The sequence below is a fragment of the Scyliorhinus torazame genome, chromosome 8 (genome assembly GCF_047496885.1).
Source record: "Scyliorhinus torazame isolate Kashiwa2021f chromosome 8, sScyTor2.1, whole genome shotgun sequence".
NCBI lineage: Eukaryota > Metazoa > Chordata > Chondrichthyes > Carcharhiniformes > Scyliorhinidae > Scyliorhinus > Scyliorhinus torazame.
In genome coordinates, this window is record NC_092714.1 from 2,211,343 (window position 1) to 2,229,224 (window position 17,882).

At 49.1% G+C, this 17,882-nt stretch overlaps 1 protein-coding gene and 1 long non-coding RNA gene across 3 annotated transcripts in view; one reads left to right on the top strand and one right to left on the bottom strand.

The window, feature by feature from the left end:
* The window catches only part of LOC140428697 (uncharacterized), a 51,349-nt gene that overhangs the window by 241 nt on the left and 33,226 nt on the right, over positions 1-17,882 (bottom strand). The gene's annotated exons all lie outside the window — the stretch shown is intronic.
* On the top strand, positions 3,771-8,687 carry LOC140427623 (uncharacterized). 2 transcript variants are annotated; one of them, XR_011948575.1, is made up of 3 exons: positions 3,771-3,834; positions 7,221-7,305; positions 8,086-8,687. It is a non-coding gene; the product is annotated as an uncharacterized lncRNA (long non-coding RNA). The 2 variants fall into 2 exon arrangements; XR_011948574.1 differs by lacking the exon at positions 3,771-3,834 and adding an exon at positions 4,363-4,995 and having other exon boundaries at positions 5,064-7,305.

Sequence of the window (17,882 nt, forward strand, 5' to 3'; positions counted from 1 at the left end):
GAGAAGCCGAAGATCTTCCTGCCGGGTGATGACATGCCGGCTGATCTATTTAAAAGTCAGTGTGATGGATGCACTGCTCTACATGCTGACCATGGGCTGCACTGCTGTGGGTGCAGTCTAGGTTGTCTACAAACTCTTCAAAATTGCCCTGCCCAAGAAGTAATGTCAGCTCTCGGGACATACCTAAATCTTTGTTTTTATTCCATAACCCTGTTAAACCAAGTTATCTGGGGACCTGTTCACGGTTTATGTGAACAGTTGTTTATTTCATGATGAGGTGTGTCAAACTAAGAAACGGTGATTTATCATTACTAAAAGTCATGGAGGGTAAGTGTTGAAGAGACTTTGTGTTCTTTTCCTACACTAATAACTCTGCTCGATTGCTATAGCTGGTATCACACCAGCTAATTCCACTGCCAGTTTTCTTCTGATTGGGAGCAAAAACAGGAAGTCATTATTATCTGGCCATAAATTAGAGGGAGGGAAGTGTGCAACGTGACCTGGGTGTCCTTGTACACCAGTCACTGAAGGTAAGCATATAGGCATGGTGGTTAGCACTGCTGCCTCACAGCGCCAGGGTCCCAGGTTCAATTCCGGCCTCTGGTGACCGTCTGTGTGGAGTTTGCACTTTCTCCCGTGTCTGCGTGGGTTTCCTCCGGGTGCTCCGGTTTCCTCCCACAGTCCAAAGATTAGGTTTAGGAGGATTGGCCACGCTAAATTGCACCCTTCGTGTCCAAAAGGTTAGGTAGGGTTACAGGGATACAGGTTGAGTAGAGGCATGGGCTTAAGTAGGGAGCTGTTTCCAAGCGCCGGTGCAGACTCGATGGGCCGAATGGATTCTATGATTTGGGTACAGCAGGCGGTAAAGAAGGTAAATGATATGTTGGCCTTCATAGCGAGAGGATTTTTTCAGGGAGCAGGGATGTGTTGCTGGAGTTATACAGGACCTTGGTGAGGCCACACCTGGAGTATTGTGGGCAGTTTTAGTCTCCTTCTCTGAGGAAGGATGTTCTTGCTCTCGAGGGAGAGCAGCGAAGGTTTACCAGACTGAATCCAGGGATGGCGGGACTGTCATATGAGGAGAGATTGACGAGGTTGGGATTGTTCTCGCTGGAGTTCAGAAGATTGAGGGGGGATCTCATAGAGACTCATAAAATTCTAACAGGACTGGACAGGGTAGATGCAGGAAGATGTTACCAATGATGGGTGTCTCCAGAACCAGGGGTCACAGTCTGAGGATTCAGGGTAAACTGGACCCGCCCCATCTGCAGCACCTATTCTTTATTTTCAGTGGGGTTTGCAGACTATCGCCCTGCTTGGATTGTGTTGGTGGGAGATTGGGCTGACATGCTGGCAGATACTGTCAAAAGTCAACATTGTCTCATTTGTATTTCAGGCTGCTCCTTGGCGTTGTGACTCTGAATCACATACTCCAATCCATCCTGGCTGCAAAGGTTAAACAGACAGACCCAGTCTCTCAGGTTTTGTGCAAGCAGTTTAACAAGGGTAATAATGCTCACTGTGGATACAGGGCTTGGGGTCTGTTAGAATCACACTGCATCATGCGGAGACTCCCCCTCCCTGGCTGGGAGGCTCCCCCTCCCTGGCTGGGGGGCTCCCCCTCCCTGGCTGGGGGGCTCCCCCTCCCTGGCTGGGGGGCTCCCCCTCCCTGGCTGGGAGGCTCCCCCTCCCTGTGCTGGGGGGGCTCCCCCTCCCTGGCTGGGGGGCTCCCCCTCCCTGGCTGGGGGGCTCCCCCTCCCTGGCTGGGGGGCTCCCCCTCCCTGGCTGGGGGGGCTCCCCCTCCCTGGCTGGGGGGCTCCCCCTCCCTGGCTGGGGGGCTCCCCCTCCCTGGCTGGGGGGGCTCCCCCTCCCTGGCTGGGGGGCTCCCCCTCCCTGGCTGGGGGGCTCCCCCTCCCTGGCTGGGGGGCTCCCCCGCCCTGGCTGGGGGGCTCCCCCGCCCTGGCTGGGGGGCTCCCCCGCCCTGGCTGGGGGGCTCCCCCGCCCTGGCTGGGGGGCTCCCCCGCCCTGGCTGGGGGGCTCCCCCGCCCTGGCTGGGGGGGCTCCCCCGCCCTGGCTGGGGGGCTCCCCCGCCCTGGCTGGGGGGGCTCCCCCGCCCTGGCTGGGGGGCTCCCCCGCCCTGGCTGGGGGGCTCCCCCGCCCTGGCTGGGGGGCTCCCCCGCCCTGGCTGGGGGGCTCCCCCGCCCTGGCTGGGGGGCTCCCCCGCCCTGGCTGGGGGGCTCCCCCGCCCTGGCTGGGGGGCTCCCCCCGCCCTGGCTGGGGGGCTCCCCCGCCCTGGCTGGGGGGCTCCCCCGCCCTGGCTGGGGGGCTCCCCCGCCCTGGCTGGGGGGCTCCCCCGCCCTGGCTGGGGGCTCCCCCGCCCTGGCTGGGGGCTCCCCCGCCCTGGCTGGGGGGCTCCCCCGCCCTGGCTGGGGGGCTCCCCCGCCCTGGCTGGGGGGCTCCCCCGCCCTGGCTGGGGGGCTCCCCCGCCCTGGCTGGGGGGCTCCCCCGCCCTGGCTGGGGGGGCTCCCCCGCCCTGGCTGGGGGGCTCCCCCGCCCTGGCTGGGGGGCTCCCCCGCCCTGGCTGGGGGGCTCCCCCGCCCTGGCTGGGGGGCTCCCCCGCCCTGGCTGGGGGGCTCCCCCGCCCTGGCTGGGGGGGCTCCCCCGCCCTGGCTGGGGGGCTCCCCCGCCCTGGCTGGGGGGGCTCCCCCGCCCTGGCTGGGGGGCTCCCCCGCCCTGGCTGGGGGGCTCCCCCGCCCTGGCTGGGGGGGCTCCCCCGCCCTGGCTGAGGGGGCTCCCCCGCCCTGGCTGGGGGGCTCCCCCGCCCTGGCTGGGGGGCTCCCCCGCCCTGGCTGGGGGGCTCCCCCGCCCTGGCTGGGGGGCTCCCCCGCCCTGGCTGGGGGGCTCCCCCGCCCTGGCTGGGGGGCTCCCCCCGCCCTGGCTGGGGGGCTCCCCCGCCCTGGCTGGGGGGGCTCCCCCGCCCTGGCTGGGGGGCTCCCCCGCCCTGGCTGGGGGGCTCCCCCCGCCCTGGCTGGGGGGCTCCCCCGCCCTGGCTGGGGGGCTCCCCCGCCCTGGCTGATGGCCCTACCTGCAATTTCACTTCAATTATTTACCCAATTCTCTTGAAATTTCCTTTTGAGTCTGTGTCTACTGCCATCCGAGATACTGAGTTCCAAATTGCTACAAACTCGCTGCGTGTCTTTAAAAGCTTCCTCATTTTGCCTTTGGTTATTTTGTCAAATCCGTATCTTCTCGCTTTCCCGCCACTGGAACATTGGGAGAGCCTCTTTCTCAACATCTCTATCAAACTTTCTAATCTTCTCTACTCAAAGGAGAACAATCGAAGATTCCCCCGTCTCCACATTGACTGAGATTTCTAGTAAGTTCTCCACACACTTTTGAAATTGAAACATTCTTTGAAACTGCAGTGTGCAGTTAGACACACTCTTCTGGTTGTAATGTAACTGTTTTATAAAGATCATTTCCTTCTGTCCCGTTTATAAATCCCAAGATACGATATTAACTGCTCTCTCCACCTGTCCTGTCACCTTCAATGGTCTAAGCACAGATACGCTCCGCTCTCTCTGATCCTGTAAGATTTGTATCCTTTATTAGTCTCTCATTCTTCCCGACAAAATAAATCTCTTCTCGCTTCTCTGCAACGACCATGTGTCTGCCTATTTTCACTCTGTGCTTTCCTGAAGTTACTGTCCTCCACATTGTTTGCTGCATTTCTGAGTTCTGTGTCATCATTATGGGTGGTTCTTTGTTATTAGGTGGCAACCTTGCGAGATCTGGTGCTGGACATGCTGAACCGCCAGACAGCTCTTCCCATCGGTAGGAACGAACCAGAGGGTGGGGTGGGCATTGTTTACTGGGAATGAGTGGTGGGGATGGGTCAGGTTCAGAATAAAGTTAGATATAGAATACATCTCCCTCGGCACTGTCCCCATCAAACACTCCCAGGACAGGTACAGCACGGGGATAGATACAGAGTAAAGCTCCCTCTACACTGTCCCCATCAAACACTCCCAGGACAGGTACAGCACGGGGATAGATACAGAGTAAAGCTCCCTCTACACTGTCCCCATCAAACACTCCCAGGACAGGTACAGCACGGGGTTAAATACAGAATAAAGCTCCCTCTACTCTGTCCCCATCAAAAACTCCCAGGACAGGTACAGCACGGGGTTAGATACAGAGTAAAGCTCCCGCCACACTGTCCCCATCAAACACTCCCAGGACAGGTACAGCATGGGGTTAGATACAGAGTAAAGCTCCCTCTACACTGTCCCCATCAAACACTCCACGACAGGTACAGCACTGGGTTAGATACAGAGTAAAGCTCCCTCTACACTGTCCCCATCAAACACTCCCAGGACAGGGACAGCACGGGGTTAGATACAGAGTAAAGCTCCCTCTACACCGTCCCCATCAAACACTCCCAGGACAGGTACAGCACGGGGGTTAGATACAGAGTAAATCTCCCTCTACACTGTCCCCATCAAACACTCCCGGGATCAAATACAGAGTAAAGCCCCCTCTCCACTGTCCCCATCACAAACACTCCCGGGATCAGATACAGAGTAAAGCTCCCTCTACACTGTCCCCATCAAACACTCCCAGTGCAGATACAGCATGGTGTTAGATACAGAGTAAATCTCCCTCTACACTGTCCCCATCAAACACTCCCGGGATCAGATACAGAGTAAAGCCCCCCCTCCACTGTCCCCATTCAAACACTCCCGGGATCAGATACAGAGTAAAGCTCCCTCTACACTGTCCCCATCAAACACTCCCAGTGCAGATACAGCATGGTGTTAGATACAGAGTAAATCTCCCTCTACACTGTCCCCATCAAACACTCCCGGGATCAGATACAGAGTAAAGCCCCCTCTACACTGTCCCCATCAGACATTCCCAGGTCAGGTACAACACTGGGTTAGATACAGAGTAAAGCTCCCTCTACACTGTCCCCAGCAAACACTCCCAGGACAGGTACAGCACGGGATTAGATACAGAGTAAAGCTCCCTCTACACTGACCCCATCAAACACTCCAGGACAGGTACAGCACGGGATTAGATACAGAGTAAAGCTCCCTCTACACTGACCCCATCAAACACTCCCAGGACAGGTACAGCACGGGATTAGATACAGAGTAAAGCTCCCTCTACACTGACCCCATCAAACACTCTCAGGACAGGTACAGCACGGGGTTAGATACAGAGTAAATCTCCCTCTACACTGTCCCCATCAAACACTCCCGGGATCAGATACAGAGAAAAGCCGCCTCTACACTGTCCCCATCAGACATTCCCAGGTCAGGTACAACACTGGGTTAGGTACAGAGTAAAGCTCCCTCTACACTGTCACCATCAAACACTCCCAGGACAGGTACAGCACGGGCTTAGATACAAAATAAGGCTCCCTCTACACCGTCCCCATCAAACGCTCCCAGGACAGGTACAGCACTGGGTTAGATACAGAGTAATGCTCCCTCTACACAGTCCCCATCAAACACTCCCAGGACAGCTACAGCACGGGATCAGATACAGAGTAAAGCCCCCTCTACACTGTCCCCCATCAAACATTCCCAGGTCAGGTACAACACTGGGTTAGATACAGAGGAAAGCTCCCTCTGCACTGTCCCCATCAAACACTCCCAGGAGATTTACAGCACTGGGTTAGATACAGAGTAAAGCTCACTCTCCACTGTCCTCATCAACCACTCCCTGGATAGGTACAGAACGGGGTTAGATACAGAGAAAAGCTCCCTCTACACTGACCCCATCAAACACTCCCAGGACAGGTACAGCACGGGATCAGATACAGAGTAAAGCCCCCTCTACACTGTCCCCATCAAACTCTCCCAGGACAGGTACAGCACGGGGTTAGATACAGAGTAAAGCTCCCTCTACACTGTCCCCATCAGACATTCCCAGGTCAGGTACAACACTGGGTTAGATACAGAGTAAAGCTCCCTCTACACTGTCCCCATCAAACACTCCCAGGACAGGTACAGCACTGGATCAGATCCAGAGTAAAGCTCCCTCTACACTGTCCCCATCAAACACTCCCAGGTCAGGTACAGCACGGGGTTAGATACAGAGTAAAGCTCCCTCTACACTGTCCCCATCAAACACTCGCAGGGCAGCTACAGCACTGGATCAGATCCAGAGTAAAGCTCCCTCTACACTGTCCCCATCAAACACTCCCAGGACAGGTACAGCACGGGGTTAGATACAGGGTAAAGCTCCCTCTACACTGTCCCCATCAAACACTCGCAGGGCAGCTACAGCACGGGATCAGATACAGAGTAAAGCCCCCTCTACACTGTCCCCCATCAAACTCTCCCAGGACAGGTACAGCACGGGGGTTAGATACAGAGTAAAGCTCCCTCTACACTGTCCCCATCAGACATTCCCAGGTCAGGTACAACACTGGGTTAGATACAGAGTAAAGCTCCCTCTACACTGTCCCCATCAAACACTCCCAGGACAGGTACAGCACTGGATCAGATCCAGAGTAAAGCTCCCTCTACACTGTCCCCATCAAACACTCCCAGGACAGGTACAGCACGGGGTTAGATACAGAGTAAAGCTCCCTCTACACTGTCCCCATCAAACACTCGCAGGGCAGCTACAGCACTGGATCAGATCCAGAGTAAAGCTCCCTCTACACTGTCCCCATCAAACACTCCCAGGACAGGTACAGCACGGGGTTAGATACAGGGTAAAGCTCCCTCTACACTGTCCCCATCAAACACTCCCAGGACAGGTACAGCACTGGATCAGATCCAGAGTAAAGCTCCCTCTACACTGTCCCCATCAAACACTCCCAGGACAGGTACAGCACGGGGTTAGATACAGGGTAAAGCTCCCTCTACACTGTCCCCATCATACACTCGCAGGGCAGCTACAGCACTGGATCAGATACAGAGTAAAGCCCCCTCTACACTGTCCCCATCAAACACTCCCAGGGAGATAAACTGTGTGGGATGTTCAGATTGTGCCCTTTTGCATCATAGAAGTTGTGTGTGGTTACCAGGGAGGAGTCAGCAGGTCCGTGTGACCCTGATGTCTCTGACACACCCTCCCTGATCACTCAGTGTGGTTCACCGGCAGCCGTTGTGGAATGCCCTGCCCTCCTGAGGAAGTTGTGTCTTTAGGGGCTGTTTGATTCTCCTGAGGCTCATGTGTAACAGATTGAATTTTGTGTTTAGGTTAAGGGCAGTGATGATCTGGCGATGTTGTCCTCTATCCTGGAGACTAATTCTTTTGCGCTGATAATGAACGATCAGGATCAGTGTAAGTATTTTCAATCAAACCTCTCCATGTGCAGTCTGTGATAAATCTCAATGATATTTTGCTGCTCAATTTGGTTTTGAATCTAATTGGATCCCATTTGGAGGAAAGCATAGTTTGAAAATGATCCCACTTCTCACTGACATTTAAAGATGGTTTCCTTTCAGGTTGGTCTAGAATAAAGAAGCATTATATTAGTTAATTGGAGAGTGAGACTGGAATGACGCAGTGCAGAGGGATCTGGGGAACCTTTTTACAGGAATCACAAGGTCAGCGTGCAGCAAGTAATTGGGATGGAAAATGGAATAAAGTAAAATACCGCAGGTGCTGGAAATTCAAAATAAAAAGAAGAGAATGCGGGAAAACCCATCTGTGGAGAGAAACTGTTAACTTTAGTCAATATAACTTCTCTTCAGGACAGCGCAGTGGGTTAGCCCTGCTGCCTCACGGCTCCGAGCTCCCAGGTTCGATCCTGGCTCCTTATTTGGAAAAATGAATTCGGTACTTTGGAACCCTGAAGGGCTTGTGCACTCTGAGGTCTTAACTGTAGAAATAAAGTAGCCAGTTTTGGAGGAGATACCCATGTCTCTCTCTCTCTCTCTCTCTCTCTCTCTCTCTCTCTCTCTCTCTCCCACTATCATCCCTTTCGTGATTCTGAGATCCATCACTGGCCTAACCTGAACCTCATTTGTGATGATCCTTTTCCTCTTGTCGGCCCCGCGCCGCCTCGGCCCCGCGCCGCCTCGGCCCCGCGCTCTAACTCTTTCCCTGCTTTGTTTCCAGCTCTGGCTGATGGTTTTGGCTGTAAGAAGCAGACAGTAATTGGTGTTGTCACAGCGATCGATCTGCTCAGTTTCATCTGTGCGAAGAAGACTGGTGTTTGACCGTGAGCGGAGGCCACTCTGCAGTGCCACGAGGCGGTGTGCTGATGAGCAGAGAGGCTCCAGGCTGTTATTCTACACCAGTTTGTGGTTGAAGTCTGATTGTAGTTGCTGCCTCTGACCCTCGGCCATTCTCAACAGATTGAACACTTCATTTCGATTCCAACATGTCCTTCAGTGATAAGTAACAGTCTTTGTTTTTGTTATACATTGAATCACCTCAGTTGCACACTGGAAAGTGGCTATTTAGCTTCATGGGTTCATGTTCCACACAAGATGCCTCCCATTCTAATTTATCAGCTGTTACAACCGTGTATCTTCATGTTCATTGAGCTTCCCTTTGTATCAGTGCTATTCTGTGATACTTCCAGCATATCAGCACAATTATTTCAATGAGTGTTAATCAGGTCAATGATGGATTGACAACTAACAATGTTTTTCTGAGATTGTTTAAATCCTGACATTCAAAACTGATTTAATAAATATTTCATTTTCTCTTTTCAATGGGTCTCGGTCTACTTTCTTGCTCGACTGCAGGGTTTTTCAGAGTGTGAGCCGCGTGTGGAGCCCACAGCCGGTAACAATTCTGTATTTCACAGGGAGAAGCCACTCTCCTGTTGGAACAAGATTAACTCGTTACGGAGGTAACGTGCCGGGGCCGCCAGCTCCCCCACCCCCGCTCGCGCCCTTGCATCAAGCTACCCGCCAAACTCCAAACGTTTCTCTGTGACCGCCCAGCTGTAGCTGCCTCACGAATGCTGTGTTCAAAGTCCGTTCCCATCCCAACAACTCCCCCCCCCCCCCCCCCCCCCCCCAACCCCCCTTGCCAGTTGGCATAGCAACAATCCCTAGGTGTTTAGCATTTTTTGCTGTAAGCACAAATGAGTGCCAGGTAGGAAGATTTTCATTTCCTTGTCCTTGCAGCTGTGACAGATTTTGGACCGAATATTAAATTCAATGGATCCAATTGATTTTTCACTTGATCACCGTTCACGGGTTTGCGATACTGAGCAACTTATTCAGTCATTGGCAAGATTTTTTTTGGAAAATATTTTATTAAGGCATTTATAATTTTAACAATTTTTAAACATCAGGTTTAAAGAACAAAGCAATATAATTAACCCTCCCCCCCCGTAACAAACTCCAGCCAACATGGCTCACACAAACAGGACCACCTCCCCCCAGCCCCGTTTCAACTGGTTTTCCTGACCTCACTCAACACCCCCCCCCCCACCCTTGCTGACAGCATAATTTTTCTCGAAGACGTCGAAAGGCTGCCACCTCCGAAACCCCAGCACTGATCCCCTTCAGGCAAATTTGTCGAGTCTGAGAAACCCTGCCATGTCGCTAACCTATACCCCCCCCGCCTTCGGGGGTCCGAGTCCCTCTATCCTAGTAGGATCCATCTCCGGGCCACCAGGGAGACCAAGGCCAAGAAGTCGGGTTTCTTGGGCTCCCGAGCAAAGGTCGCCATCTCTGGACTCGGCACCACCCTCATTTGTAATACCTCTGACATAATGTCAGCAAACCCCTGCCAGAAACCTCTCCGTCTCGGACACCTGAAAACATACGGACATGGTTCGCAGGACCGCCTGCATAGCGCACACACCTATCCTCCACCCCTGTGAAGAACCTGCTAATCTGGGCCACCATCATGTCCCCCCCCCCCCCCTCTGGATCACCTTGAATTGCATCAGGCTGAGCCTGGCACAGGACGAGGATGCATTGACTCACCTCAGGGCCTCCTCCCATAGTCCAGCCTCCAACGCCCCACCCAGCTCTTCTTCCCCCTTTCTCTTCAACTCCCCTATCGGGGCTCCCTCCTGTTGTGTTCTGTACTCTGGGATAACACCGGCTGCAACTGGATGCAGAGGGTGGTGGTTGATGGGAAATGTTCAGAATGGAGTACAGTCACAAGTGGAGTACCACAAGGATCTGTTCTGGGGCCGTTGCTGTTTGTCATTTTTATCAATGACCTAGAGGAAGGCGCAGAAGGGTGGGTGAGTAAATTTGCAGACGATACTAAAGTCGGTGGTGTTGTCGATAGTGTGGAAGGATGTAGCAGGTTACAGAGGGATATAGATAAGCTGCAGAGCTGGGCTGAGAGGTGGCAAATGGAGTTTAATGTAGAGAAGTGTGAGGTGATTCACTTTGGAAGGAATAACAGGAATGCGGAATATTTGGCTAATGGTAAAGTTCTTGAAAGTGTGGATGAGCAGAGGGATCTAGGTGTCCATGTACATAGATCCCTGAAAGTTGCCACCCAGGTTGATAGGGTTGTGAAGAAGGCCTATGGAGTGTTGGCCTTTATTGGTAGAGGGATTGAGTTCCGGAGTCGGGAGGTCATGTTGCAGCTGTACAGAACTCTGGTACGGCTGCATTTGGAGTATTGCGTACAGTTCTGGTCACCGCATTTATAGGAAGGACGTGGAGGCTTTGGAGCGGGTGCAGAGGAGATTTACCAGGATGTTGCCTGGTATGGAGGGAAAATCTTATGAGGAAAGGCTGATGGACTTGAGGTTGTTTTCGTTGGAGAGAAGAAGGTTAAGAGGAGACTTAATAGAGGCATACAAAATGATCAGGGGGTTGGATAGGGTGGACAGTGAGAGCCTTCTCCCGCGGATGGATATGGCTGGCACGAGGGGACATAACTTTAAACTGAGGGGTAATAGTTATAGGACAGAGGTCAGAGGTAGGTTCTTTACGCAAAGAGTAGTGAGGCCGTGGAATGCCCTACCTGCTACAGTAGTGAACTCGCCAACATTGAGGGCATTTAAAAGTTTATTGGATAAACATATGGATGATAATGGCATAGTGTAGGTTAGATGGCTTTTGTTTCGGTGCAACATCGTGGGCCGAAGGGCCTGTACTGCGCTGTATTGTTCTATGTTCTATGTTAACCAAAAGATACTCCAGACTTTGAAAGTTAGTTCAATCTGATTTATTGAACCAGTAGCACAGTTAGCACAGTTCTCTGTGAGTTCGATTCTCTGCTAACCTAAGTGTGGTTACTCTGACTGAACCAGACTAGCTCTTAGCCACGTGCTGGAGGTGTGATACTGTACATACGCCCTGACTCGCTCTGTAGATGTTCATCAGTGGAAAGAGGTGGAGTGTGAGTGCCTTGTGCCTTTTATAGTGAGATACCACCCCTGAGTGTCCTGCCTGCTCATTGGTCATGTCCTGTTCTGTGTGTTCATTAGCTGCCTGTCTGTATATCATTATCTGCATAAGGGGCTGGTTTAGCACACTGGGCTAAACGCTGGCTTTTAAAGCAGACCAAGGCAGGCCAGCAGCACGGTTCAATTCCCGTACCAGCCTCCCCGAACAGGTGCTGGAATGTGGCGACTAGGGGCTTTTCACAGTAACTTCATTGAAGCCTACTCGTGACAAGCGATTTTCATATCATTACATCTCCCCTTTTTAAAAGTTTTGTTGGCATATGGAAACGTACTTGCATGTGGTGGCATATATTAACATATTTACAAGCCGTGGCACATGTGAACGTATTGTTATGGGCGAGGCATTTTCAGAACCCCAAAATGTATCATGGAGTTCAACCAACCTCTCCCTTTAATGGATTTGTTGCTTTTCCTAGCACACAGCTTGTTCCCTAGGTGTGGGATTACAATTATGGACACGTGGGTTTTTAAACACAAAACACTGTTTATTTCATGAACTCAACTTAACATCTTAAATAAACATTGGATCTCTTAACACCCCTTCAAAGATAACTCAGAAAATATTGCAACAGTAAATACGTCCTTAAAATGTTCCTTCAAACTTCCAAGAGACTTAACACCTTTTAAACAGTGTCACATCAGGTAGAATGGCAGACTTCAGCTCCAGCACCTTGCTTTCTTCCTGCAGCTCTCTGGAAACACACCGACACACACAAACTGCTTTTTCCAACTGCAAAATGGCTGACCTGACCTCCGCTCCACCCACTCTCTGACATCACTGTTTTCTTAAAGGTACATTGCTTAAACATCCATGTCTTAATGCCTCACATGACACCTCCCCCAAGAAAAAAACATAAACCATCAACTTCAAGATGGTTTCATTTTTCACTTTTGCACCATCCACTAAGAAATGTACACAGTAAATATACCTTTTCGTTTTTTTAAAAAAACAACACCTGCAAACAGGTATAATAATATAGTCCATTTTTCTTTGTTGTTCTTCCTCCAACCGAATTCCTTCTCGATTGACAGTCTCTTTGAACAAAGTCTCTGCACGATCCATCCATTCCTCTACTCCTCGGCATTTCTCTTTAGAATCAGGTACTTTCGTTCAATCTGACCACAGAGTCCTTGCAATTCTCCAATACAGGAGCATTGGTGATCACAGCTTTCAGGCCGTCAAATGCCTGTTGAAAGTCCGCTGTCCATTGAATTTTTTTACGTTTCTTCAGCAATTTCATCAGTGGAGAAATCACGCCACAAAACTTTTGCACAGCTGTTCGATCAAATTCATTCATGTTAAGAGATCGCATTGCCACCCTTCGCCTTGAGGATAACGGAAACTCCGCAAGGAAAGTGTTTCGGGCTTCTCCAAATTCGCTTTCGGCTAGGTTCAGATAACAAGCAGATTGTCCCACTTTCTCCATGCAATCCTTCAATGGTGGGACAGGATAAGAGTCCATTCTTGTAACTGCATTCACCTTTCGATAGTCCACACACAACCATTGGGTACCGTCTGGTTTAGGTACCATCACTATGGGTGAGCTCCATTGGCTGCAACCCACTTCAATTATGCCATTCTTCAGCGTACTCTCAATCTCTCTGTTAACCTGTGCCAATTTTAAAGGATTAAGTCTATATGGATGTTGTTTGATAGGAACAGCATTTCCCACATCTACATTATGTGTAGCCATTTTAGTACTTCCAAATTTATCTCTACAAACTTGCCCATGTGATATCAATAACTCTTTCAGGTCAGTTTGTTTTTCCTCTGGAAGGTAACTTAACAATTCATCCCAATTTTTAAGAACATCCTCATTTTCCAATTTAATTTGAGGTATGTCAAATTTGCAGTCATCTGGATTTGGTTTGTCACTTTGAGTTAGAACCATTAAAACCTCCTTTTTCTCTCCTTCCCTTTCAAAGTACCTTTTAAGCATATTCACATGACACACTCGGTGAGTCTTCCTTCTATCTGATGTTTTTAACCACATAATTCACCTCACTTAATTTCCTTTCAATCTGATACGGTCCACAAAACCTAGCTTTTAAAGGCTCCCCTACCACTGGTAACATAGAACATAGAACATTACAGCGCAGTACAGGCCCTTCGGCCCTCGATGTTGCGCCGACCTGTGAAACCACTCTAAAGCCCATCTACACTATTCCCTTACGTCCATATGTCTATCCAATGACCATTTGAATACACTTAGTGTTGGCGAGTCCATTACTGTTGCAGGCAGGGCATTCCACGCCCTTACTACTCTTTGAGTAAAGAACCTACCTCTGACATCTGTCTTATATCTATCTCCCCTCAATTTAAAGGTACGTCCCCTCGTGCTAGACATCACCATCCGAGGAAAAAGGCTCTCACTGTCCACCCTTACCAATCCTCTCTTCATCTTGTATGCCTCAATTAAGTCACCTCTTAACCTCTCTAAAGAAAACAGCCTCAAGTCCCTCAGCCTTTCCTCATAAGATCTTCCCTCCATACCAGGCAACATCCTGGTAAATCTCCTCTGCACCCTTGCCAATGCTTCCACATGCTTCCTATAATGCGGCGACCAGAATTGCACGCAATACTCCAAATGCGGCCGCACCAGAGTTTTGTACAGCTGCAACATGACCTCATGGCTCCGAAACTCAATCCCTCTACCAATAAAAGCTAACTCACCGTATGCCTTCTTAACAACCCTCTCAACCTGAGTGGCAACTTTCAGGGATCTATGTACATGGACACCGAGATCTCTCTGCTCATCCACACTGCCAAGAATCTTACCATTAGCCCAGTACTCTGTCTTCCTGTTATTCCTTCCAAAATGAATCACGTCACACTTTTTTGCATTAAACTCCATTTGCCACCTCTCAGCCCAGCATTGCAGCTTATCTATGTCCCTCTGTAACTTGTAACATCCTTCCGCACTGTCCACAACTCCACCGACTTTAGTGTCATCTGCAAATTTACTCACCCATCCTTCTACGCCCTCCTGCAGGTCATTTATAAAAATGACAAACAGCAGTGGCCCCAAAACAGATCCTTGTGGTACACCACTAGTAACTGGACTCCAGTCTGAACACTTCCCATCAACCACCACCCTTTGTCTTCTTCCAGCTCGCCAATTTCTGATCCAAACTGCTAAATCTCCCTGAATCCCATGCTTCCGTATTTTCTGCAGTAGCCTACCGTGGGGAACCTTATCAAACGCTTTACTGAAATCCATATACACCACATCAACTGCTTTACCCTCATCCACCTGTTTGGTCACCTTCTCAAAGAACTCTAAGGTTTGTGAGGCACGACCTACCCTTCACGAAACCGTATTGACTATGTCTAATCAAATTATTCCTTTCCAGATGATTATACCCCCTATCTCTTATAAACCTTTCCAAGATTTTGCCCACAACAGAAGTAAGGCTCACTGGTCTATAGTTACCGGGGTTGTCTCTACTCCCCTTCTTGAACACGGTCACAACATTTGCTATCCTCCAGTCTTCTGGCACTATTCCTGTTGACAAACATGACTTAAAGATCAAAGCCAAAGGCTCAGCAATCTCGTCCCTAGCTTCCCAGAGAATCCTAGGATGAATCCCATCTGGCCCAGGGGACTTATCTATTTTCACCCGTTCTAGAATTGTTAACACCTCCTCCTTATGAACCTCAAGCCCTTCTAGTCTAGTAGCCTGAATCTCAGTATTCTCCTCGACAACATTGTCTTTTTCCTGTGTGAATACTGACGAAAAATATTCATTTAGCACCTCTCCGATCTCCTCAGACTCCAAGCACAACTTCCCACTACTGTCCTTGACTGGCCCTCCTCTTACCCTTGTCATTCTTTTATTCCTGACATACCTATAGAAAGCTTTAGGGTTATCCTTGATCCTACCTGCCAAAGACTTCTCATGTCCCCTCCTGGCTCTTCTTAGCTCTCTCTTTATCCCCACTGGCAAAATTACGAACTTTGGATTTCTTGTCCGCTACCCGGTTCATCACATTTTGTGCAACTTTCAAATGTTGTCTAGCCAATTCACCTGCTCTATTTAATCGCTCCCTAAAATTTGACTCCTAATCCAATAGTGTAATTTCCGATTTCTCACCCCCCAATTTTTCCTTAATCAATTTAACTGGTCCTCTTACCTCATGACCAAAAATTAGTTCAAAAGGACTAAATTTGATAGACTCATTAGGTGCATCCCTAATTGCAAACAATACGAATGGAATTCCTTTATCCCAATCCTCTGGATAATCTTGACAATACGCCCTCAACATTGTCTTTAATGTCTGATGCCACCTTTCTAACGCTCCCTGCGATTCTGGATGGTATGCAGTTGATTTAAATTGTTTTATTCCTAAGCTATCCATAACTTCTTTGAATAACTTTGAAGTAAAATTCGTTCCTTGATCCGATTGAATTTCTGTGGGTAGTCCATATCTAGTAAAGAATTTAAGTAACTCCTCCACAATCCTTTTAGCTGTAATATTACGTACTGGAATGGCCTCTGGAAACCTAGTAGACACATCCATTATAGTCAAAAGATATTGATTCCCACTTTTTGTTTTAGGGAGCGGTCCTACACAATCGATTAGGACCCTTGTAAAAGGTTCCTCAAATGCTGGAATGGGTATTAAGGGTGCTGGTTTTATCACTGCTTGAGGTTTCCCCATCACTTGCCATGTGACATGATTGACAAAATTTAACTACATCTTTATGTAGTCTAGGCCAATAAAAATGTTTCTGGATTTTAGCTTGAGTTTTCCTTATTCCAAAATGACCTCCCACTGGTACCTCATGTGCAACTCGCAACACCTCCTTTCTATACCCAACCGGCAATACTACTTGATGAACTTCTGCCCACTTTGCATCCGTCTGCATATGTAAAGGTCTCCATTTTCTCATCAAGACATCACTTTTACGGTAATAACACTCTGGTATACTCTCAGATTCCTCTTCCGTATATGCTTTCTGATATATCCGTTTTATTTCTGCATCTTTCTGTTGTAATTCCGCCAATTTTCCTGAACTAAAAATATCCGCCTCATCCTCCAGCAGTTCTTGTTCTTTTTCAACCATCTGATCAAAAATCGTTTCTGATAATTGCACTTCAACTTCATCTTCACTCCTTGATTTCTCCTCTTGTCTTAACCTTGTAACTACACAATTCGGAAAAATCCCAGGATATTCGTCCTTCAACACTTCAGTTGGCTGATTTTCCACTGGCTTATCAACCACTGTAGGTATCACTACCACCTGCGATCCAGCTATATCATTACCCAAGATAAACTGTATTCCTGGACAAGATAGTTTATCTATTACTCCTACTACCACTTCACCACTCTTCACTGGACTTTCCAACTGTACCTTATAATGGAACGCTACTCCTCTCACCCTGAATTCCACATATTACCACCTTTTCTGGCAACATTCTTCCCAAACTACATAATTCCTCATCTCTTACCATTAAAGATTGACTAGCCCCTGTATCTCTTAAAATTGTGACTTCTTTACCTGCTCCTCCTGATACACATGAGTAAACTTTACCCACACAAATAAATTCTTTAAAGACATCTGGCACCTTCTTAACAATTACTTCTTGAACAGGCTGTACAATCGTTTGTACCTCCTTCGCTTCCCTTGGGCTTTCCTTTACCACTCTAACAAACCCCACTGTCTTATCCTGTTTTACCACATCAGCCTTCCCAGTGCTTTTCTTCAACCACCAACACTGTGACTTTACATGGCCTAGTTTATTACAGTGAAAACATCTGAAACTTTTCATTTCTTTTCCACCCTCCTGGATTTATTTTTTAATCTGAGGTACACTCTCTTTATTGTCTCCCATCAGATCCCCACCTTTACCTTTACCACTTGAGTATTTCTCATGTCCCCAGTTTCTATCCCTCACAGGCTGAAACAGATGTCGGAAACCAATCTTGGATTTATGAACTAATTCATAATCATCTGCCATTTCCGCTGCTAACCTCGCAGTTTTAACCCTCTGCTCTTCCACACGAGTTCTCACTACATCAGGAATTGAATTTTTAACCTCCTCTAAAAGTATAATTTCTCTGAGCGCTTCATACGTTTGGTCTATTTTCAAAGCCACCTATCAAAATTACTCTGTTTGAGCCTTTCAAACTCCATGTATGTTTTTTTTTTAAAATAATATTTTATTGAAAATTTTTGGTCAACCAACACAGTACATTGTGCATCCTTTACACAACATTATAACAATACAGATAATAATGACCTTTTTTATTTAAACAAGAACAAAAGAAAACAACAACAAATAAATAAATATTAAATAACAAAAATAAAAACTAGCCCTAATTGGCAACTGCCTTGTCTCAGGCCACCCACCCCCCCAAGTCCTGGGCTGCTGCTGCTGCCTTCTTTTTTCCCCCATCTATCTTTCCGCAAGATATTCGACGAACGGTTGCCACCGCCTGGTAAACCCTTGAGCCGACCCCCTTAGGACGAACTTAATCCGCTCTAACTTTATGAACCCCGCCATATCATTT